General features: G+C 54.5%; 1 protein-coding gene across 1 annotated transcript in view; it reads left to right on the top strand.

Moving 5' to 3' along the window:
* TMEM132C (transmembrane protein 132C) overlaps positions 1-25,092 on the top strand; it is a 308,076-nt gene that overhangs the window by 204,154 nt on the left and 78,830 nt on the right.

Below are 25,092 nucleotides of genomic sequence, written 5' to 3'. Positions count from 1 at the left end.
ACCCGGTGACAGGTGGTTCTGTAAGCTGATCTCCGTGCCTCTCCTGGGCAACTGAATACCTTCTTTCCTTTCCATTCTCCACATCACATTAATTCTTCCTAAGTGGTCCTTATTATTCCTTACTTGTTCCATCTCAAGAGCGGTATTTCCTCGCCAGTGGTGTGTAAACTAGGCCAGCTAAATGGCACAGACACCTCATCCATCATGCCTTTAATTTTCCACCTTGGGAGGAAGCGTTGAGGCTCCAGTTAAAGATAAAAGCCAAGTCACCTTAATACTCCGCCGGCTCTTGGCTGAGCCCGTCCACTGCTCACATTCCTACACGGGGGCGGACGGCGGACGGTCCCCACGCAGGTGCGCATCGGTTCGGGCAAAAGGGTCCGTGGTTGTGACGGAGACCCTCCCCAAATCCCTGATTAGACAAGATGGGAGTTGACTTCTCTTTTGTCTCCGGTTTGAGTCCGTGAGGCAGCCGCTCTCTGCAGAGGCACCTTGGAGATGATACATGTGTGCTGTTTCAAGCCACCAAGTGTGGGGGCTAATTTGGTGCACGCTAGTAGATAACTCACACTGTGTTCTTACAGACACTCCAGGATTGCTTATGCGAACTCCTAAGATTAAAAATGATACTCAATAAGGCTATGTGAATGTAAGACACAAAAATTCCTCGTGACTTTACGGAGCTTTATCGTCTGCAAAGGCAACTCAATGGATATGTTTAATTTGATCATCGCAGCAAACCTGTGAGGGTTGGAGACCCTGGGTATGGTCTCCTGGGTCCTGGAGGAGGGACCTGGGTCCTGGGTATGGTCTTTGTTACAGGTGTGAATAAACTGAGCTTCAAAGGCATTCGAAGTATTTAGTCCAAAAGCACCTGGCAGGTTGAGAGGAGCAAGTTATATTCTACCCTTGATTCCTTTGTTCTTTGCAAGAAACTCACCCCCTATTTGGGGATTTCCCTTTGCAAAACTGAAAGCACGTGTCTTTGGGCATAACTCGGCCCCTAAGAACTACATGAAGGTCAGTGATGTAATATAACCTGAATAGACAAAAGTTTTGAGAAATCAGTAGCCATTTCTGATCTCTCAGATTCCCTGAACTGTAGGCATTCAGATTAAAGAAGGCCCATCACCCACCCGCCCCTCCCTCCCACCCCCCATCAACCCTCAGCTTGTTCTCAGTTTTTAAGAGTCTCTTATGGTTTGGCTTCCTCCCTCTCTAACCTCTTTTTTGGTTGTTGTTCCTTCCAATGGGTTGGGTTGGTTCCACCTTCACCTGAAATTCTGAGATGTTGTTTGCCCCATGTCAATTGTGACCACACCACCGCTGGGGGGTGGGGGCCGGTCCGCAATGCTCGTGCTCGCTTCTGCTTCCCCAGTCTGGAGAACGTCAGGCTCCCACAAAAATCCTACGGCGTGATTTCTGAGGACGACTGCAAGTGGGGTGCTGTTCTTGCACGACGGTGATCTCTGTGGCTGACTCTTCCTTCAGGGGAAGGGAGTAGACTAGCTCAACAAAGAGCTACATCCCACGATCCGGCCCGTGATACAGCAGGACGGGCTCGGAGCTCAGACTCAGAAACGAGACGGCCAGCGTCCTGACGCTCAGACTGACTCAGGGAACTTTGGCGCTTATCAGACTTGTGTGCCTCTGTTTTCTCATCTGCAAAACAGGGGCGACACCCTAATAGCATCTCCTCCCTGCAGGTGTTTGGAGGGTTAAATGAAACAGCTTCTGAGAACAGTGCCTGGCATGCGTTAGGCATTCCCGGGGTTGCCAGGTCAACAGTTAGACAGCCTGGGGGCGCATATACCAGACAGGTGCGCCATTTGGAAGAGGAAACCCAGTTCCTTGACCCTCTGGAAGGCGCCCGGTCCTGGTTCCAAGTCTTCTCAGGGAGGCTCAAGCATGGCTCGTGTCCTAAGGCCTTTCCGTGCCTCCTTCGGGGAATGGTCCCCCCAGAGCCGTCTTTATCCAAAATGTTCTCTTGGTTCAAGAGAAAGAAGGGCCAACCCGAACGGAATTGAGAAAAAGAAAAAAAGAGAAGAGAGCTCGAACCCCGGGGAGTAAACTTGAATCCGCACAAGGGCGCTTGGCTTCAGATTTCCGTCAGCTGAAAATGGCACCCTCCATTTGAAGGTATGTGGTTCATCCGTGCTCCCCGTCACCGGGGCCATCCTCCCGGCATGCACTGGCCACGTCAGCTGCGGCCTTGTGACCTCCCAGGTCTGCCAGAGCAGAGAGAAGCTCTGTTCCCGGGGCCAGGCCAAAGCTCCGGGGTCCTCCTGCCATTTTGGTCCCACACTAAGCCTTCTGTCTGAACGGAGCCTGGCACCGTAGACGATGTGTGGCACTCGGATTAGCTCTGCCAATCATGTGCCACGCCTCTGGACCACATGTGCGTCACCCGGACCGAGAGGCAGGGAGGGGAAGATTCCCAAGTTAAAAGAAACAGGGACCAACATGCATCACACAGCCTTCCCGAGGCGGAGACCACGGGCAAAGACATTCCCGCCCTGCGCCTCCCGCCGTGCCTGAGAGTTCAGAAGGAGAGTGAGTGTCTTGCCAAAACAGACCCAATGCCTTTTGTGGAGCAGAGCCCTTCGAGATGGAGACCTTTAGTCTAACCGTTCGTGGCAGGCAGCGGGCTCCAGTGAGGAAGGCGCCGAAGGGTATGTAATTGAAGAAAAACAAACCATCGATGTGCGTGGCTTCTGGCTTCTGCCCAACAGCTTTATTATTTATGCTCACACCCTGTTCCGCAAGGGGCTTTCCGTGGTTTAGGATATTCCACCCAATCTAGGAACCAACATTGAATTCCCAACAAGTAACAATCGCACATACTTTGAGTGCTGCACAGACACACGGCATTGCTCTGAGCACCTTTGTTTTTTAATGTTTATTATTTTTGAGGCCTAGAGAGACAGAGCGTGAACAGGGGAGGGGCAGAGAGAGAGGGAGACCCAGAATCCGAAGCAGGTTCCGGGCTCCTAGCTGTCAGCACGGAGCCGGAGGTGGGGCTCGAACCCACAAACTGTGAGATCATGACCTGAGCCAAAGTCAGACGCTCAACCGACTGAGCCCCCCCCCCCCAGGCGCCCCTGCTCTAAGTACCTCATACTCGCTCCTTGAAAATCTCCACATCCCCTACCAGGGAGCTGCGGTTATTACTGTCTGGTCTACACACAGGGCCCCGCAACACAGAGATTAGGAGACTCCCCAAGTGGGTGCAGTGGGGAAGCCCAAACAAGACTTCAGCCCGGGTGCCTCGGAGCCGGCGCTTTCCCTCTGGCGATACTGACGGGGAGACGAGGAAGGCAGGGAAATGAGGTCAAGGCAAGAGTCTGGTTAATCCATGAACCAGATGCCTTGTGCCTCTGGACCCTTGCTGGGGGGCGCCTCCCAGCCTGCCGGCAGCCCCCCAGCACTCACTACCAGCTGTAAGATCGCCCACCTCTCTGGAAACGGAGTCAGTTTGCCCCGAGAAAACACGGTCAAGGTGAAACCCAAAAGGAGTTGCTACGGGGCGTTATTTTGTGCAACGTGCTGCCGACCTTGGCTTCATGCATCCATTTGTCACACATGCATCCAGATGCTTCTCTGTGCCAGGCCCTCACCCCCCTAGGCTGCGTGCACGGGGAGACAGAGACCTTTCTCTCTCGTGGGAGGACAGAGGAGGGGGACAAGAAGGGGACGCAGAGGATAGTCAGTACGTACTGCCAGAAGGAGGTCTGCACAATGAGGGATACTGAGGCAGAGCATGGCTGGGCCAGTGAGCCAGGTCCCCTTGGAAGAGGTCACATCTGACGCCTGAAAGAATCTGAGAGTGAGCCCCCCCGGCTACGTGAGCGAGGGCATTCCCGGCCGAGGGACAGACGCGGGGACCGTGCCAAGGCCAGAGAGGAGAGTGGGGACCATTCATGATGTCATCGGTCAGGACAAGCGGGTCACACATTCATGACACGTGCATCCAGAGGCCTCGGGGCCTGGTCACAACCTCTTTTCCGCAGCAAAACTCAGCTCTGAGTACGGTGTGGACCCCACCGGACTTACAGAGATGGGTGTTAGAGGCACCAATGACCCCTCTTACAGGGGCAAACAGAGAAGGTGCTTCCGCTGACCTTCACACAGGTGTGCAAGCACGTGTATACAGGTTTCTGAAGATTGCATGTGACAAGGACAGGCCGGAGAATTTTCCGCCCACGGAGTCAAGAGAAGGGGGGGAGGCGGACGGAAGAGAAGAAGCAGCAGGTTTACGTTCTCCGTTTATGCCACCGGCTTTTTATTACCCAGGTGACGCCCAGACAGAGCCCGCTCTCTGGACGCCACTTGTGGTCATTTGGTGAATCAGGGCAGTCAGCAAACATCTGTGGAAGGTGATAATATTCAAGGGGCTTTCAGTGTTTCTATGAAAACTTAGTTACGCCGGGCTGAGATTAATTTTCCATTGTCTCCGCTTAAAACGAAGATTGCTTACACAGCTGCTTCAAATAGAACCTTGATTGCCTGCCGGCTTTTGCCAAAATCATGAAAGACCAAAAAAAAAAAAAGTTAAATAAAATCAAAGACTAACTTCAGATGTGTTGAAGTCACTGCTGCCCTCTGAGCCCCTGGATTCTTTCTCTCTCCACCACGTTCTCTTTCGACCGGTGTTCATGCTTTTTTATTCTCATGCTGTTACCATGAGAAGGGAAAGCAGAGATGAAGGATGAAACCCTGGCCATATTAGGCAAAAGTATGAAAAAGCACGTGAGTCAGAGCGAGTACAGCTGGGGCTCTTTTCCTGTCGGAAAGCCCCTTAGCCCCAAAGACGAGAGGACGGGTACGCGAAGGACAGTGCCAGGACGAGGACATGCAGGCGTGCACACACACGTGCACACGCATGCACACACACTCATCCACGCGCACACACATGCACACACACACGTATATAAACATGCGTACCCACTCATGCACACGTGTACACGCACGCACACACACTCATCCACGCGCACACACATGCACACACACACGTATATAAACATGCGTACCCACTCGTGCACACGTGTACACGCACGCACACACACTCATCCACGCGCACACACATGCACACACACACGTATATAAACATGCGTACCCACTCGTGCACACGTGTACACGCACGCACACACACTCATCCACGCGCACACACATGCACACACACACGTATATAAACATGCGTACCCACTCGTGCACACGTGTACACGCACGCACACACACTCATCCACGCGCACACACATGCACACACACACGTATATAAACATGCGTACCCACTCGTGCACACGTGTACACGCACGCACACACACTCATCCACGCGCACACACATGCACACACACACGTATATAAACATGCGTACCCACTCGTGCACACGTGTACACGCACGCACACACTCATCCACGCGCACACACATGCACACACACACGTATATAAACATGCATACCCACTCGTGCACACGTGCACACTCATGCACACACACCCAAACGTGTGCACACACTGATCCACGTGCACACGTGCACACACATGCCCATACGCACACCCATGCATGTGGACACCCGTGCACAATACACACCCATGCACACACACGCACTCACATGTACACGCACACCCCACAGTCACACTGGAGCTCAGCCACTTGGGACGGGCTTTCTGTTGTCCGTTTCCTTTGCAAATAAAGAACCTCACTTGCATCACCCACGGACCCTCACAAATCTCGACGTACGTGTCGGGGAAGAACTTCTCTGATGAATGAGTCTCGAGCAGACCTCCTTCCAGAATCCAGTCTGTTTTCCGTCATTTTTCTGTGCACGTACCACCCTCCCAGATGCTTTCGCGGATGCCCTGAGCAAACACCAGACGACAGTGGCCGTCCCGAGTAGCTTGCGTCCCTCTGACACTGGGTCTGTCCAGCTGAGGCAGAGAACACGTGTTTCAGCTGTCTTTACCAATTTTCGTTATCTCAAGCCCAGCCACATGCGTTGTATGACTCGTTCCTGAAGACAACTGTGTTGGCAGCCCCTCCCCTGAGGGGTCAGTGGGTAAACAGTGGACCGTGGCAGACGTCACGGGTGGAAAGGACAGACACCTAGGGAGTTTCCCTCTCTAGTTACCTTACACGCCTCCCTTCAAGCACACACGCTTCCTCGCTTTGTCCTTATTTGGAGCAGTGAGAGCCCCACGCTGTCTCTGACTTTCTTGGCTGCAAGATTATGGATTAATAACTTTTACCGGTTTTCACATTGTTACAGGATAATCCTTGCCCACCTGCCCCCCCCCCAGAAAAATGGCAAACATAAAATGAACGTGTGAAAGATTTTAGCTAAGCAGTGATTAATGAAGGGAACATGTGTAATGTTACAACTGTTCAAAGAAGCATTCGTGAAGCAGAGACATGTATAGACCATAAAGTAAATGTGTAAGGGGGTGAAAGCTGACTTTTTCCACTAGGGTGGGGAGAGAAATCGACTGTCCCTCCACTGCGCGGAATTTATTTGTGTGCCTGTTGGCGAGAATCATTCACAGGGCTACCGTTAACCTGCAATTTACAGAATTGTAAAATAGCTCAGAGATCATGAAAGACACAGGTACCATAGGATCCGATAATGGGAAAGACGTGTCCTATGTGTCCCAAGCAATGCGTAATTTTGCATCGAAGGAAGCCAGTCGCATTTTGGTCCATGTCTGTCTTTTCCAATATCTCCCTGCAACATGGTGGCCACCAACTTACCGGAGGCAGAACTCTGCCTTTCCTGGCATCTGGTGCACCTTCGAGATAACTCATGGTCAGGACCGACCCTACAGAATCAGCTGCATGCTGGATCTGGGAGGGTGGGGTCAAAGCACTCTGTGCTGAAGTCTTCAAGATCATTTGTGCGAAGAGGAGGGCTCCACTGAATAAGGAGAGGGTGGTCCCATCTGTAGGGCTGAGTCCTCTGCGCTCGGCTCATTAAGGCAGCCCATCCGTGGGCGTGGTCTCTTTGTTCAACGGCTCCTACCTCTGAGTCCCTCCCCCGACAGGAGATTCATCTTTGCATCGGTAGGTTGGGCAGAGAGACAAGTGGCACTTAGCGGTCAGTCGTTATCAGTAACAACAGTCGGCGTGTTTGTGTGCCATTAGCTGGAACCTTTGCTAATACGCATCTCGAGTCTCTACATCGCCGTGTGGGTCCTCGGCAATGGTCCCCATTTTGCCCATGAGGAAGGGCAGCAGGATGCCAAGCACCTCTGCCCATGAGCACGCAGCTTAATGGGCTGCAGGGTTTTGAAGGCCAGTCGTCCGATCCCGGGGTCTGTGCTTTTTTTGTTGAAGATGGTGTTGGTGGCAAATAGGCTTTTTATTGTGCTCAGAGAATCCTGTCGAGAACCCTTAAAAGGTGCTTTAAAAATCAACTCTCTCCTGCTTTTGTTTATCATGCAGTCTTTTATTGAGATGTAATTCACATACCATAAAATTCACCCTTTAAGAGTGTAGAGTCTCGTGGACTTTAGTGTATTCAGGCTTGCTCAGGCATCACTACTAATTCTGGAACATTTTTGTCACCCCACAAGTAGCCCTCATGCCCATGAACAGTGACTGGACCTTCCTTCTCCACCCCTATGGCCCTTGGGACCCCCTAACCTGCTTTGTCCCCGGGGATTTGCCTATTCTGGACCTTCCATATACATGGAATCCTACAGTACGTAGCCTTTGGGACCGGTTTTCTTCGCTTAGCGTCACGTTGTCAAGGTGGGTGGCTGGATCAGTGCCTTGTGCCTTCTCATCGGTGAATAATATTTCACCATACGGATAGCCCACATGGGTCCGTGCACTTTTCAGACAAGCCTTACTGAATATAATTGGTAAATAAAATTGTACACGTTCTTTAAATGTTTATTTCCTTTTAAGAGAGAGAGACAGAGTGTAAGCAGGGGAGGGGCAGAGAGAGAGAAGGAGACACAGAATCGGAAGGAAGCTCCAGGCTCCGAGCTGTCAGCACAGAGCCCGACGCGGGGCTCGAACTCATGGACTGTGAGATCGTGACCTGAGCCGAAGTCGGATGCTCAACCGACTGAGCCCCCTGGGCACCCCAAAATTGTACATATTTTTAAATGGACAGTGTGATGATTTCATCCATTGTAAAGTAGTTGCTGCAGCCAGGTTTTTGGTTTTGTTTTGTTTTGTTTTGTTTTGTTTTGTTTTGTTTTGTTTTTTTGGCGAGGACACTTCAGGTTTACCCTCTCAACAACTTTCAAGTACACAACACGATATTGTTGACTGTGCCCACCGTGTGCGGGACCCCCTCAGGACGAACCCCTCTTAGACCTGGACCACCACCCCCCACCCCTGCCCAGCCCCTGGCAACCACCGTGCTATGCGGTTTCTACAACGTCGATTTTTTTTTTTTGCATTTCACATAAGTGAAAGTCACATACAAGTTGGTCTTTGTCTGACTTCTGTCCCCCAGCAGGCTGTCGCCATGTTGTCACAAGCGGCAGGCTTCCCATGGCTGAGCGATAGTCCGTTGTGTGGCTATACCACGTCTGTATCCGTCGTCCCTACAGACCTGCGGTCCTGATCCCCTTCTTTCCTACGCCTCTTCGCGTTGGGAGGGACGCCAGCAGATGGAGAGGAGGCAGCACTGCCATTTCTACCCCGAGGTTGTGGCCCTGGCCCAATGCGGGTTGGGGGCACCGGGGACACGCCTCCCTGGGCGGTGTTCTTCCTTCCCAGGCGTCGTTGGACCCACGGCTGTACTTGTGTGAAATAGCCCACCGAGACCTTGGGTGAGCGTCTGGCCCCGAGCCTCGGAAACACGCCTCCCGTAAACTAACCGGCCCGTAGAGGGATTGGGCCGTGCCTCTGGGCTCTTCTCTTATTAACTCAGCCCTCCACCCTGGCCTTTCCCTCCTGAAGCGGCTCTTGATCTTTTAAAAGTTTTATGAGGTTACATCTTGGGGTTACAAAGAGAGCCGTTGCCTTGACTTCCCCCAGGGTGTGGGATGAGCCCTCCTTCTTCCAGCGATGGAGCGCCCTGGACTGCGGGTCCCGCTCTCACTGCCTCGTTAGCAGCCTTGAAATCCCACCTTCCCCACGGCTGACCTCAGACGACTCCGTGGTGACTCCGGGTGTCTGTGGCACATGTCCCTAAATGCCACTCCCGATTCTTGCCGTAGCCACAGATCATAAGTACAATTATTATTTAGCTAGTGTTTCATACTAAAGTCGACTCATCCTTTTTGCTACTTAAATAAATTTGTGTCAAGGGGAAACTTCATGTCATTACTGGCTATGAAAACCCCAGTATCGTTCGCCATAAGTAGAAGGGAAACCTACAAGTAAATGCAATTAAATGCTCGGTCTGGAGCCCACTTCCCTTCATTCCAGTGGAGTCTTGTGATGCTAAAAGCCTGCCCTCCTGCTTGCCGATGCCCCAGGAGAGCTTTCGGCTTAATCCCTCTCTTTTGTATGAACAGAAGGATGCACTTGAAATTAGAATGTAGGTCATGCCTCCAAGCCAGGCAGGCTGGGTGTCTCCCACCTCCCAACCCTGGACGGTCCCACTTACGGTCATCCCGAGTGCCACCTGCTGTATGCACACCCCACTGTGGGAACTGTCGGGTGATCAGACGGGGGAGGGGTCTTGCCCTGGCATTCCAGGCCCCCATCACTCGACCACAGCCCACAGATGAACATGAATACCTACCCTTCCCTTAGCCCACCCCCGTCTCCCTTCTGACCGGCCTCCCTTCCTCTCACTCATGACTGTGCTTATCCCAGCGCCCCCCCCACCAAGAATACCCTTTCTCTTCCCCACTCATCCAAAGTCATTCCTACCTTCCAAGTCTACCTCTTTTCTGATTATCAGATGCGAATTATTTCCCAAGTAGAGCCTTTTCTTCTATTAAGCATCCCTGTGGATGCGAAATTGTAAGGTTTTTTGTGGGTTTTTTTTGAAAGTAATAAAGACACTTGTAATTAGGAATGAAAAAAAAAAACAAAAGCAAAAACCAAGCGTAAAAAGCATTACTCCAAATAGAAGTGACTGGGGATTTTTATCTTTAGGGGATTAGCTATCTCACTCCACCTTCCAAAAATGAAATCAATTTCCCAAAGTCTCTTCAGTAGAATGCCAGTGCCCCAAACAAATGAACGCTACCAAAGAAAAATGAGTCCCCCACATGGAGGGGGTGAGTGGCGCCATCTTGGAAGGTCAGGAGTGGGTGAGGTGGAGGGGCTCGCTGGGTCCGCCCACTGGCCGGCTGCAGAGCAGGTGCACGTGAAGGAATCCTCCCCACCCCCCACCCGCCTTCCCGGCTCTGCTCACGCTGCGAACAGACAGGCTCTTACTGATACAGCATTTCCACCCAAATGGCTTCCATTCAGTGCATATCCACCATCATACCAACACCTTGCTCTAAAATTTGTTGGAAAACTGCCACTTTGTGCAGATTTGCTGGGGCAGGGAGGACATGAAAAGCCCTCTTGCGCGACTCACTGCTCCAAACAAACACTTTGACCCCTGGTTTTCTAATCACATATGTTCGGATAATTGTGCAATTTACATCACCCTTTCTTGGCGTGTCCCAGGGCCCATTACATGGCAAGGCTCTGATAAGTCCTGCAGCAAGGAAGCTTCTTGCTTCCCAAACATGTTGTTGGGCAGAACCGCTGCCTCACGGGTACACCCAGAGAGCCCACTCAGAGCAACGGTGCGTTCACTGTTTGCTCTGTGCCGTCCTCCGTGCAGGGCAGGTGGGAGAGGAGCCAGAGCCCCTGCCTTCAAAGGGCTCAGTTGGCGGGGAGGTAAGACTGCGTGGTTCTCACCCAAATCAACCAGGATGACTGTCCCGATGCCTGGGTACAGTCAGGGAAGACTTCCTGGAGGAATTGCAACCGGTCCAGGCCTGGATACGCAGCTTAGATTTAGGTGGAAGAGGAAAAGGAAGGCCAGACAGAGCACGAGGCAGCGTCTTCCAAGCAGCGAGAGAAGGTGCCTGCAGACAAGGGTTCAAAACCCGCCTTGAAATCCCCCCTTCCCATGACGACTGCCCACAAGCCTCAGCTCTCTCATCAGCAGAATGGAGCAGCGCTGCGGAGAGCTGGTACAAGGATGAAAACAATCACCCACGTGAAAGTCCCGGCCAAGATCCGTCTCCCTTTACGGGAGCCTGGTGAGAAGGAGTCCGAGCTCTGCATCCAGGCTGGGACACTGGACGTCCTATCAATTCCATACGGAGGTTTTTAAACCAGTACGTTCTGCCTGAAAGCTTAGATTTCTGAATTCTGTTGGAGACACCGCTGGCCTCTACCCACCGGGCTGATAGCACTTCCCCAACCCAACTGCCACCACCAAAAATGTCTCTCTCCAGAGATCGCCAAGGGTTCCCTGGGTGCGGGGGCAAACTGAGCCCTGGTTGAGGACCGCTGGTTTGCCCCAAACACCCTTCTGCTCTCTGGAAGCTGAGGGTCCTCTTAAGAAGTGAAGGGAAGTCAAGTTAATGGGAGAAACCCATCAGGGCTCTGGAGCGTCAGGGAGAAGTGTAGTCGGGAGGGGGCTGGGTGCTCTTGGAGTCCCCGTGACCAGAATCTGTTTTCTCTCTTTCTAAACTATGCTGTAACAAAAGAAATGTTTAAATTGCAAATCCCAGGGGCGCCTGGGTGGCGCAGTCGGTTAAGCGTCCGACTTCAGCCAGGTCACGATCTCGCGGTCCGTGAGTTCGAGCCCCGCGTCAGGCTCTGGGCTGATGGCTCGGAGCCTGGAGCCTGTTTCCGATTCTGTGTCTCCCTCTCTCTCTGCCCCTCCCCCGTTCATGCTCTGTCTCTCTCTGTCCCAAAAATAAATAAAAAACGTTGAAAAAAAAAATTAAAAAAAAAAATTGCAAATCCCAGTGGAGCCCCAACATCCAGCCGGTCCTTGAACAAACGTGCAGCATATGTGGGCGACGAGGCCCCTTGCAGACTCCCACTTCCATCAGTGAGAGAGGGCACCCTCTTCACTGCGTTTGCAAAGGGCACGTTGCATCGCTGGGTTCCGCGATACTTCAGAGCTCCCCTTGACTTTCCTTTGAAGGGGGCTGACTCTCACCGGGGCGGTCGGGAAAGAAAATCCCAGGCTCCTTGAGTCGGAACCTTTTCCCCAGTCTCCAGAAATGCAAAGTTCGCCAGTAGAGTGACCAGCCAGGATATTAGACACATTGGACACCCAGCTGGAGTGTATTTCAGGGCCAGGCAGCTGATGTCGATTTTCCCGACTTCTCTTTTTGTCTTTTCCCTGCGCCAGCTCGAGGGGGCTCTGCTTTGGGGGGATCCCAGTGGTGCCAAGTCAAAAAGGACAAAGTTATGAGGAAATGGAGAAAGCAGATGTCTTACTCACGTTCCCCCAAAGAGACGAATTGGAGGTGACGTGTCGCGGATGGTTCTATGCCACTGAGGAAAGGTGGAGACGAGGGGTGAAGTGAGCTGAGGGGACCCAAGCACGTGGCCTCAGCTCCGTGACTCCGTCCTGCTCGGCAAGCACGCAGCCTGCTGTGTGGCCAACAGGAGTCAGAGAACCGAGGGGCAAGGATGGGAGCAGTACGGCCCCAGGAGGCAGTGACCACAGGGCTCCGTTGGGCACACAGGCATAAAAAGAAGCCGAAGGTATGTGCAGCCCGCCTAACAGATGCGGAGTGGTTGCTCTCTCACACTGGGGGTGTAGGAAACACAGTATTGAAGTGTCACCCATCCACTGTTCGGCTCCTGACACAGAAAAGATGGATGGAGGAGGCGTCTAAGCTGAATGGCTTGGCTGGGGTCTGGCAGCCTTAGGAGAAGAAGCCCAGAGGACGACCCGGCAGAAACAAAAAGTTCCCTGCACCTTGCGTTCTGCGCGTTCCGAGTGTGCTGTGGTGGGGTGAACGCTGGTCCTGCTCAAACATCTTTCTTGATTCCCAGCTCCAAGGGGAAGGTGAACCACTGATGAGCTGAGAAGGACACGCCAGTGTGGGGAGTAAATCTGACCTCGCCGTGGTTCTCAGCTGCCCGCCCTGCGCCCACCCCCGGCATGATTCAGAGAAAGCCCCCTGACCTTGGTTTGATTCTGGAAGAAGGAGCACACACCGTTATCCGTTCACGAGCAACTTTCCGGAGCTTAAAAGTCAAACTGTGGTTCAATGCCCAGAGCAATGCTCACCTCCTCCATGAAGCCCTCCTGGAATCCTACCCACGGCCGAAGTTAGTGATGCATCTCGAACCGTGATGCTTTCTATACACGCTTTGTCCTTAGCACATTCTGGCAGTAAGTGTTTGTTTTCAGACTTTATACAAATCCCACTGTGTTCTGAATGATTTGTGAAGTAATTATTGCTGAGTCACAGGCAGCCCCGACGGTCGTTTTCTTCCCATCCTTCTGCACCTCAGGACTTGCCTGTGATCTGGAGGAGCCTCAGGAGGGACCGTGTGCCCTGCGCCCGCGGTGTCTGTGACAGCCTCGCGCACACCTCGCGCACAGCCTCGCTGTTGGGACTTGCCTTTTCCCCACGGCAGCCTCAGGGGAGTCAGAGGCTGGCTTTCCCCAAACCTCTGTGTCTCCTCCTTTCGTTTCTAAACCACTTTCCTGAGGTTTGACTGAGACGGGAAAATCCGCACGTTTGTAACGTACACAACTCGGCACGTTTGGGGGTAAGTAGTCACTCGTGAAACCATCACCCCTGCCAAGGGCACACACAGACCTGTAACATCCCAAAGTTTCCTCCCTCGCTGTCATTATTATTGTGACTGTGTGTGTGTGCACATCGGCTCTTCTTAAGGCTCGGGTCTGGGTCCTGTACTCCCACATCACTTCTGCCACGTTCTCTCTGGCAAAACCTGTCCTGGGGCCGGCCTAGATGCCCACAATATGCAATCGTGAATGCCCCAAACCCATGACCGGGCAGGTCCCCTCGGAGGAAGGCATCCTGTCCTATGTTCGTTCACGCATCCACGCGTTGTCTGAAATGGGCTGGAAACGACCGGTCCGATAAATTCTGGCAGCTCTGTTCCATGGAATATCACACAGCCATTTAAAATGAGTTATATCTGTACCTGCTGATCTGGAAAGTTCTCTAAGAAATACCGCTAAGTGGGAAAAGCAAGGCACCGAACTGTGTGTGTGGAATATGAACACTTGAGGTTCAAAAAAAAAAGAGGACGCTGCGGCGGGACCCGTTTCGGTGGATGACCCTGGAGGACACGATGCTGAGTGAGAGAAGTCAGACGCAAGGCGACAAACACCGTGGGGTTCCTCCAGGGGTCCCTAGAGTCGTCAGAGTCAGAGTCACGGACAGAAAGTAGAGTGGGAGGCACCGGGGGCTGGGGTCGGGGATGGGCTAGGGCTCTAGGCAGTGTCATTTGCCAAGATGACACAAGTCCTGGGGATACAGGTGGCTGTGGGGGCACAACAGCGTGAACGTACTGAACCCCCCCGAGCTGCGTGCTTAAAAAATGAGAAGATGGTTAAGTTTTATGTTATGTGCATTTTACCGCAATTAAAAATTAAATATGTCCTTGTAAGTGGACAGCACGTCTCTGGAAAGCTACGCCATGTGAAGGATGTGACAAATTAAGACTCAGTCAGGGATGCGAGTGAAACTCCATCTCAACCTATCCCTTTTCCTCGTGTGTGATATTTTTTTTTGTTACCCTGTGTGCGTGCTAAGTTTAAAAAGTATCTTTCTGAGGCGTCAACAAATGGTTAATAAATACAGTAGCCAAATAAAGCCTAAATAGATAACGCCTGCTGGTAGGGAATTTATATTATATACTTACATGGATATATTGTGTTTATATAGATATAGCCTGGATATTATAAAGATATATTTAGCAGCATATACTTAGCAATGGCTGACCTAGTTTGCAAGACCAGAATTCGGCTCTGTTGTGGTTAAAAAAGGATTATCAGCTACAGAATGAACGCGATCCGGCTCTGTTTTCCACTATTGCATAAGCAAATGGACCCACCGAGCTGCGGTCCCTTTACGTAAACAGTCCTTACTGACGGGAGAGGCTTCTCCCCACCCTGCATCTTCCTTTTCTTCTTCTTCTTCTTTCTTTTCAAGAGAAACAATCATGGCTTGCATGGAAAGAAAATCGTGGCAAATGTTAAACAGTAAGCGAGGTGAAGCAGAAAGGGGATGTTTCTTTTTTTTTTTTTAACGTTTATTTATTTTTGAGACAGAGAGAGACAGAGCATGAACGGGGGAGGGTCAGAGAGAGGGAGACACAGAATCTGAAACAGGCTCCAGGCTCTGAGCTGTCAGCACAGAGCCCGACGCGGGGCTCGAACTCACGGACCGCGAGATCATGACCTGAGCCGAAGTCGGCTGCTTAACCGACTGAGCCACCCAGGCGCCCCGAAGGGGGATGTTTCTTAGCCGGTCGGAAGGCACGTGGTAACCAAATTGTAAGGAAAGCCCGGTGCGGCAGGCAGGCTGGCCTGTTGGAAGGGCAGTGGGGGCGGTTTCTTGTGCAGCCTGGTTCCGAGAACATTCCCTCTTGACGCGGGCGCTCACAGCGGGTGTCGTCAGCAGTGGCATCGGTAGACAAATACACCTGACAATCCACAGAGTAACACATAGGACGACTTGAGTCGGACCGCGCACACGGTGACATCGGGTCGCCCAGATCACGGACACCGAAAGCGATCTCACGTCCCTGGTGCCCTGTGAGTCCGTCCGATGAGCCGGGTCACCGTGCGGCCTGGGGACTCAGCATCTAGTGAGTGCATTCGCCTGCTTTATTTCGTCCTGGCGAGCGGACCCCGCTCCCAACTCGGTCTCCCGTCAAATAAATGCAGGTTTAAGAAAAAGGTGAGACCGTTCCTGGGGAAAACACAAAGTAAACAATGGAACGAACCGTGCTTGGCTTTGGTCAAAGGTGACGTGCGTGGTGGGTGTCCCGAATTTGACGTTCAGAGGCCTGCACTGAAGGGTGACAGGAATAAAGATCACCGCAACGGCATCCGGCACTGGAAGGGCACTCACCTGGGTCAGAGTCTGTTCGAAGCAGCTGATGCGTGTTGGCTCGCTTCCCCCAGGTAAGCAAAGACCCTGTGAGGGGCACGCCTTCGTGGATCCCATCGCAAAGGGGAAGACACGGTCCAGGGTCTAGAGTCTCAAGAAATAAATTTCAAGCCCTAAGCAGTGGGTGGCCGTAAGATCCCCTTCCGATATACGCGTGTGTGTGTATTTCTCGATCTGCTTTCCAATTTATTGACGAGTGATTGGAGCTTTGAAAGTCACCTTGGGCTGCAGGAGCCCGAGCCCTGGCCTGGTGTGTGAAGGGGGGTGAAGAGAGCGTCAGGGGTCGTGTCTGCAAACTTACGAGTCTATCTCCTGCGGGACCAGGTTCGCACCGATTTTGCGAGGACCTTTGGGGAAGGGCTCCGGGCTGCCGCTGCCTGTGCCAGCTGCTGGAACTGGACGGCAGACAGAGGTGCCAGTGTGTGTCGTGCTCCACGATGGCCCTGGATGTTCATGCTGGTTCCCCGCGTGGAGAGGGCCTAGCGGACTCCCCAGCCAGACAGCAAACACAGGCAGCTCTCCTGATGCGAGCCACAAAGGCAAGAGACACGCAAAAAAAGCAGGACTTAGCAGAGCGTGAGGACCCACCCATCAACCGTCTCCTGGCAACTCCCCTGCTCCCAACCTCGAGGGGGCCTCCCTGGGCCCTCAGGATCAAAGTCAGACCTTGCTACAGCTTGTATCCCTCTGTCCAGACCTCCATCTGCACATGCCCTCACTCTGTCCTGTGTACCTCAGGGCCTTTGCACATGCTGCCCCTTCTGCTAGCTTTGCTTTAGCAAGGCTCTACTCACTGCCCAGATTTTCTTGACCTTCCCTGCCTCTCCCCACATCTCCCACCCCACTCTGTAAGCTCCCTAGGTACCTCCTCATTATAGTATTTTAGCAGTTTATAGTCATATGTTCACATGATTATTTATTGCCTGCTTTTAGCATTAATTCAGGAGGCTGAATGTGAAATGGGCAAGCGGTTCCTAAGGTTTGCTTGCCAGGCTTCCATAAATTCACCTGGCAAAGAAACAACGGATACAGAGAGATTTCAACAATTTATTACTCAGTACGGCCAGCGGCAGGAGCTCCGTGCACTCAACAGTGTCCCCATCCCACCACTGGGTCCCAGGCTGCGGTGGCTGGGGGCTGTGGACTGAATGCGGTGTCCCCCCCAATTCAGATGTTGCAACCTAACCCCTCAGGTGATGGTTAGGAGGCGGGAGCTTGGGGACCAGGCGATGGGGGCCCAGGGCTCCCTCACCCTGTCTCCGCCGTGGGAGCAGGAAAGGGGCCTCACCACTGAATCTGCGGGCACCTTGATCTTGGACTCGCGGCCAACAAGGGCCCCCTTTGATGTGCGGGGAGGACGGTGCTGACTTCAGGCATTATCCAACCTATGTGGCCGGGCCGTGTTTCAGGACCGTCTACTCCCTGCACAGCACACAGGGGGAGCCCCGTGAACCTGAATGAGATCATGTCCCCTCTCCGCTCAAGCCTCCTCCTGCTTCCCTCCCCCCTCGGAGTGAGAACCAAAGCCCCCAGGGAGAGACGTGGACCCCGCGGGCCTCCTTGCTCCCCTCTCCTCCTTCTCTCCCCTCGACGTGCCTCCCAGCCACCGCGGCTCTGCTGTGCCTTGACCGTGACCCAGTCTTCGCCTGCTCTGTTCCTTCTGCCTGGAATGCTTTTCCCCGCAGACATTTCCGTTGCTCATAAGCCCCCGCTGTCTGGTATTGGGGCCAAGCCAGCGGTGGTGACACAGAACAGCCCTGCGTGGGGTGGGGGCCACGGAGGGGTCTCCGAGACATGCTGGGCTTACAAGGACACCCCAAACTTACAAGGGCAGCGGGCACACCTGTCCAGGCCTTGCCCTGCAGCACGACGCTGTCTCCACTCTCCTGGACAGGAAAGCGGCCTCCGGTGCCTAGGGCGGTTTGCACAGCAGGAAAGGCCGGCTCGGGGGGCACAGAAATGCCAGAATCATCGCCCGACACCCAGGCAGCAGGGGTTCCGCTCGGCATGGACTCCCCGAGGCTCCGAGTGGCTGCCTGACGCCCGAACACGGGACGGCCTGGACCAATGTCCCATCTCCCCATTACCAGCGCAGCCTTGGGCCAGGTGCCTGACGTTCCACGCCTCAGTTTCCCCATCTGGAAAGCGGGGATAACGGCACTGCTCACCTCGAGGAGTCTTCTGAATCCTACGTGGTCCCGTGAAATGTGTGGAGCGGAGGCAGGCACACGGCCGGGGCCACGGAAGTGCCACCTGTTCCTTGCCACCGTGGCCGCCTCGGGGCCTGGGTGCCCGGCTCAGCGCGGGGTCCCTCACCGCAGGCCGAGCGGAAGGCGCTTTGGGGCACACGGTACTCCTTTTTACCGTTCACCTACCCGGGCAGCCTCGGGCATGTTTCCTTCCTCCTCCCGGCCGCTGAGGCGTCCCCTCCGGGCCTGGCTCCGATGCTGCCGGCCTCCCCACCCTCGCGGCCGGCCCCCACCACACCTGCGCCAGAAGGAAACCTCCCGCAGAAACAGGGTCTCTGTTCCGACACCACCAGGTCCCCGGGCCCCCCCCAAACCCGGTGCCGTGGCTCGGTGGCTCGGCGGTGAAGGTGTGCACGGGGCGCCCTGCAAGCGGAGGTGGCTGGAGACCTCCCGGCCCGCGCCTGGGGGAGCTCGGAGCCCCCGGCCCTCCCAGGCCAGGCCGAGACCCGCAGAAAATGAGCCAGAACAAGCTGTCGAGCTGGCTCCCCGACACCCGGGCACGCGAGGGCTCTGGGATTGAAACCGTTTTGCAGCGAGGATGATGTTTCCATCTCCGTTGCAAACACAGTATTAGTCAATTCCCCGCAGCCCTCCGTCCAGGGAGTCCACATAAACGGAGTTTATTCTGAGACGAAATTGCAGGCTTGAAACTGATTTCTCGAAGGACGCGGTTCATTTCTGCATCTTTACTCTGTCTTCGCGCACGGCTTCCAGACACCCAAGAACGGCGTTTTCCAAATTACTGGCCCCCTTGGGCTGCCTCCGCTAAACAGGGACGGCCTCGGTGCCTTTGATTCGGAACATCCCCCCCGAGCTCTCCGTGGCGGCTGCTCCAGGGACGGGGGCTTCGGCGGTGGTCCGTCCCTCACGACCGAGGAGGGAGAGAGCCGCTCACCAGCATGCGTTCCCTTCCTACGGTGGGTCGGAGGGGTCGGCCACGCTGAGAGAAGACACTGGTCCCCCGAGAGCAAAGTGGGGCAACGCCCTTTTGGCCCTCCATTCACTTTCCGTCCGCTGCATTCCCCCCCGTCCCCACCCCCGATGTCTGGTTCTCTTGCTGTTTCTGGTGACGGCTCACAGGGCAGACACTTGCTCAGGGCATCGGCCCGCCTTTCAAGCCAGACCATCCTGATGTTGGAAAACAAGGAACCGTCGGACGCGGCTCCCCAATAACGGGAGGGAGGCAGGGGCGCCTTCCGAAGCCCCATCGTCTCCAGGCTCTGGCTTCCCCAAATCGCTGACGTCTGGTGTGGGATAAGCCCCACTGTGCACAGAGCTTCAAGCGCAGGGACACCTGGTCCTTGGACCACAGCCTCCTTCTACTAAAGGGGAGACTGAGGCCCAGGCAGAGGCCAGGGTGACCCGGGGGTGCTGCTCATGGCCGGTGGCTGCAAAGCTACAGAAACCGAATCTGGGTAGCTAAAGTCGCAGGAGGTCACAGGACCCTGAGAGGCAGAACGCGGACTTGGGAAAGGACAGAACCAGTGAAATACAGACCAAGGCGTAGCAGGGACCTTGAGCCAGAAAGACCAGCCAGCGGCGGCCGGAGTAATGAGCTGGCTGGGCCGTTCTTCGTGTCTCCCTTCTTGGCCACACGTGTCGGCAACGTCCCAGAAGGGTGCATCCACCCGGCCCAGCCACGGGGCAGGACAAGGGCAGCCGCTTCACCTTGCGGCCTTTAAGGTGGGGGCCAATTACCACCGGAAATGAATCTCCCTTCGCAGCTCAGTGTCCGAGGGGCAGGACGATTCCATGCTATTCAGTCGTACAAACTGGATGGACGCTGGGAGGCTCAGAAGCAAGAAATACCCACGACGTCAGGGTTACGGGCATTTTCTGGATCCCTTCCCCAGTTGGCCTGTCACACTGGGCTGCCTCTCATGTGGGTCCTGGGGCGACGGGAGGCTCAGCGTGAAGAATCTGCACCCCCCACACACCCCCACACACACAGCAGGACGGCCCCGCTAGACTTCCCCGTCCCCGCTCGCGAGCTCTTCCTGCTGGCATCTGTCTGTCAACACTGACTTAGTGAAATGCTTTGTTGTCTCCTGTGGACCCGCAGCCACTGGTGTGACAGAGGACCTCTCTCCCTGTGATGGAGGCACTTCTCTGCAGCCCGTCTAGTTCTATTAGGGACGCTGTCGGGGCACTTTATAAAAGCTCTTCCTGAGCTGGGTGTGCCGACCGGTGCAGACTGGTCGATCGAGAGGGAGGCTTGGCCCCGTGCCTGTCCCCGGGACGCGGAAAGGCCTCTGGAACCCAGAGAAGGGGGTCTGCAAGGGAAGCTGGGCCGCCCCTGGGTTCCAAAGCAGCATTTCTTTTCCCTGGCGAGCCAACGACGAGGGCAGATTCTTGAGGGACGGCTCGCTCTGCGGCCCAACAGCCCGCCTCCAGAAGTGAGTTTCCTTCTCCCCACCAACTGTCCTGCTTACTTTCACTTCCCCAAGTGAGCTCAGCCTGTGCCCTTCTTCTGGAATGCTTCCAGAAGGCGCTGCAAGGAAAGAACAGGGAGGTTTACAGGATGGCTGGCTGACCTAACGGGTGAGGTCACCCAGGAGTGACGGGGCTGGGGGTAGAGCAGAGGAGCGGATCCACTCATTTCCCTAATGGAGACGTGCTCACCTCCACCTGCGTCCCCAGGAACCATCCCCGGCCTCGGGGGTACGGCAGAGACTGAGACAGCCCAAGTTTCTCCTCTCAGACAGCTTGCATGTTGGTGAGGAAGACAGAAAATGAGCAAAGGAGGGCCAAAGAATCTCCCCAGCAGTGGCCAGCGCGGGAGTGAAAACCTAGCTGGGGATGCTTCTCCTGGAGCGTAGGGCAGACATTTCTCCTGGAGCATAGGGCAGTGGGAGCATCTCTTGGAGCCGCACGTGTTGGGAGGCGCTGGCTTCTTGCTAAGTGACAAGTCGGAGCCACGCAGGGCCACGCAAAGAGCAGCCGGAGGGAACAGCAGACACAGAGGTGGGCGTGGGCTCGCCACGGCTGCGGAGCAGAGAGAGTCCCGGTGCGGCCGCAGCACGGTGACCAAGGGGGAGAGGGCAGCACGTGAGATGGGAGGGAGGGGACGCGTCCAGGCAGGGACCCCAGTTGTATGGTCACCGTGGAAGGAAGCCAGAGGGACTTTAAGGATGCGCGTGGCCCTCTGAGTTGTTTTACAGAAAGGAGCAGACGAGAGAGGCCTCTGGGGGAACAGGCAACCGCAACGGTCCGGAGAAAGAGGACGAGGGCCTGGGTGACGGAGCTGGCAGCGAGGACACGGAGGAGTGGGTGCATGGAGGCACGGGCCACAAGGGGACAGCCGCCATTACTTTAGTGGCTGGAGCTCTTAGCATCAGGCCGAGTGTTCCTTCTTTTCAACCCACACACAAGCGTCCAAGGAAGATGGTTAGAGGAAGGAGCTCCTGTCGCTGAGTCTGGTCGACTCCTCACTGCCTGATGTCCCGTGTCCCCTCCATCACGAGCACTAAGGAGGTCTCTCCCCCTCCGCATCCGGCCACATCCTTCGGCCCCGAGCTGCCCACTCTGCTCCCTGAGACCCGAGGCATCTTCCCCGAATGGGAAGCCAACCCTTTCCTCTTCCAGTAACACCCCACGTCCTTCCCTAGACGTTCTGCCGTCTGCCCAGGCCTTGCCCTGTCTGTCCTGCCGTCTCAAACCCCAGACCCTTCCTCCTCAGACCCTCCTGGAAACCGACTGGGGGCTGAGTGAGAAGAGCTGACCCCTGAGCAGGTGCACCCAATGTGATGCCTTCTCAATTTTTTTTCTTTTTTTTTTTTTTTTAAACATAAAACATTGACCTGGCATTTTATTAAAGCCACGGGTTTTTATTATTTTTTTTTATTTTTTTGATGCTTATTTATTTCTGAGACAGAGAAAGACAGAGCATGAGCAGGGGAGGGGCAGAGAGAGAGGGAGACACAGAATCGGAAGCAGGCTCCAGGCTCCGAGCTGTCAGCACAGAGCCCGACGCGGGCTCGAACTCATGGACCACGAGATCATGACCTGAGCCAAAGTCGGACGCTTCGCCGACTGAGCCACCCGGGTGCCCCAAAAGCCACAGGTTTTTAAATGTTAGAGGAAATGTGTGCGTGACCGCCCACCCCCTGCACCACTCGCAGTCACACAGGGCACTGGCCTCGCCTCCGGCTTGCCTCCCGGGGGTTGTGTCTACACCTGTGCTCACACTCTAGCCTGCCGGTCCTCCTTCCTTCCGTAAAGGACCTCCCCCCACCGTGTCTCCTCCTCCTCAGATGCCCCTTGCCCGCTCCCCTGGCTTCCCCACCCCCACTCGCTGCTCCTGCCTCAGCTCACTGTCTGATCCCACAGTAAAACCCGTCTCAAGGGAAGAACCTCGCCTTCCTGGCTCTGCATCAGCCAGCATGGAGCCAGGCTTCCAGTGGATACTCAGCGGATGTCTGTTTAGAGACCGTCTACCTCATTCCGACCAACGGAGCCGACCGGTCTGCAGACTTCCCAGGGGGTGCGTGGGACATTGTGACAAGCTGGGGGGGGTGCGCGGGGGCTTTGGAGGGAGCGCGTGCCAGCCGTCTGCCATTCCCTGCCCTCCTGTCACCCTGTGACCCCTCCACACTGGCCGGTTTCCAGGACCCCATGCCAGCCGGCTTCTGGCTACTTTCAGCCGGTGGGAGGCCCGGGCGAGAGACTCAAGTAAGAAGGAAGGAAGGGGTCGCGGCGCTGTCTCGGGCGCTGGGTCCTTCCCTGTGGCTCCGGCTCCTCCAGGAAGCTGTCCGCGTGGCTGCAGGGGTGACCCAGCTCCTGGTGGCACCACCCCCACCCGCTGCGAGAAGAGCTTCCTGCCAACAATAATCTCTCGGTGCTTCCCCATCCCTCTGCCTTGTCTGCCCACCCAACGCCTTTACAACTGCCGTGAAACCTCCTCGCGGAACTACCTGGCGTGGCCTCGATTTCCTGACTGATGAGCACAGAGCGAGCAGGATCCGGGAAACCGAGTCCTCCCGGGGCTGGCTGGGGCTTCCCACAGCGCTGGGAGAGTCGGGCAGGGAGGGAGGGTGGGTGCGAGGGTCTGCATTCAACTTTGCCCTCTTGCTGCTGCTGAGTTTGCTGTGAAATAAGTCTCTATATTGGAATCTAGTCCCTTTAGAAAACAAAAAACAATGAGCGTTTTTTCTTCACCCTGGCTGCACTTAGAGATACCCTAAGAAGATTTATCAGAAAACCAAAAAAATGATTTCCCCTCTGGTGCTGCCAGACTCAGTATCCTTGCCGGGATAGGCCAGTTGGATCTGAAGGGGAGAGAGGAGAAGGTGTTATTTATGTATGTATTTATTTATTTTTCTTAACGTTTATTTATTTTTGAGACAGAGAGAGACAGAGCATGAACGGGGGAGGGGCAGAGAGAGAGGGAGACACAGAATTGGAACCAGGCTCCAGGCTCTGAGCCATCAGCCCAGAGCCCGACGCGGGGCTCGAACTCACGGACCGCGAGATCGTGACCTGAGCTGAAGTCGGACGCTCGACCTACTCAGCCACCCAGGCGCCCCAGGAGGTGTTTTTAAAAATGCATTGGGGTTTTTTGAACACGTAGATTTCTTTGGGTAGTATCGACATTTCAGCAATATTTCTTCTCCCGGTCCACATCAGAGTGGCTGATGTCAACCACTCAGCCAACAACAGATGTTGGCGAGGATGTGGAGAAACGGGAGCCCTCCCGCACTGTTGGTGGGCATGCAAACTGGTGCAGCCGCTCTGGAAAACGGTGTGGGGGTCCCTCAAAAAGTTACAAATAGAACTGCCCTACGACCCAGCAATTGCACTACTAGGTATTTAAACCAAGGATCCAAAAATGCTGACTCGAAGGGGCACACGCACCCCAACGTTCATAGCAGTGCTATCGACAACAGCCAAAGTATGGAAAGAGCCCAAATGTCCATCGAGGGATGAATGGATAAAGAAGATGTGGTATATAGATACAATGGAGTATGACTCGGCAATCAAAAAGAATGAAATCTTGCCATTTGCAACTACGTGGATGGAACCGGAGGGTGTTATGCTGGGCGAAATGAGTCAGAGAAAGACAGATATCACATGCTATCACTCATATGTGGAATTTGAGAAACTCGTGAACACAGGGGAAGGGAAGGAAAAGTAAGATAAAAACAGCGGGAGGCAAACCATAAGAGACTCTTCAATGCAGAGAACAAACTGAGAGTTCCTGGGGATGAGGAGGTGGGGGGCGGGGGTGGGCACTGAGGACACTTGTCGGGATGAGCCCTGGGGTCACATGTAAGTGATGAATCAGTGGGTTCTACTCCTGAAGCCAATACTACACTGTATGTCAGCTAACTTGAATTTAAACGAAACATTTTAAATGCAATGAATAAAAGCCTTGGTGTTTTGTAAAAGCTCACTAAGTGATTCTGTCACGCAGCTGGGTCTGAGGATATTAGATAAGTGGGCAGGGATTGTTTGTGTAGCTTTTCCCTGAGTGGGGGTACTGTTGACCCCCCCCCCAGTAAAAAGGGAAGTGGGAGAGCAACAATTAGACTCCTTTCTCCACTCCATTTTCCGCTCAGAAAATGACCAGGGACGAGAGCAGAGAGGCCCCACGAGGTGTGGCATCTGCGTTCTCTCTGGTCGGTCTCCTCCCTGTGTCTTTAGCCTACTACTTGGGGAACCGATACCGGGCTTGGGGGGGCTCCTGTGGAGGCCCGTGACCCGCTGCGGATGCGGTGCCTTCACTCCGCGTCCGCGGCGTGGGAGGACGGTGGCTGGCACAAAAAGCAGATGTTTGGCGAGCGTTCGATGGGCGGACGGCTCGGTGCTGAGC

Source organism: Panthera pardus, unplaced genomic scaffold, assembly GCF_024362965.1.
Source record: "Panthera pardus isolate Hobbes unplaced genomic scaffold, ASM2436296v1 HiC_scaffold_14, whole genome shotgun sequence".
Lineage (NCBI taxonomy): Eukaryota > Metazoa > Chordata > Mammalia > Carnivora > Felidae > Panthera > Panthera pardus.
Note: the sequence above shows the minus strand (reverse complement) of the source record. Positions and strands in the feature narration are given on the sequence as shown.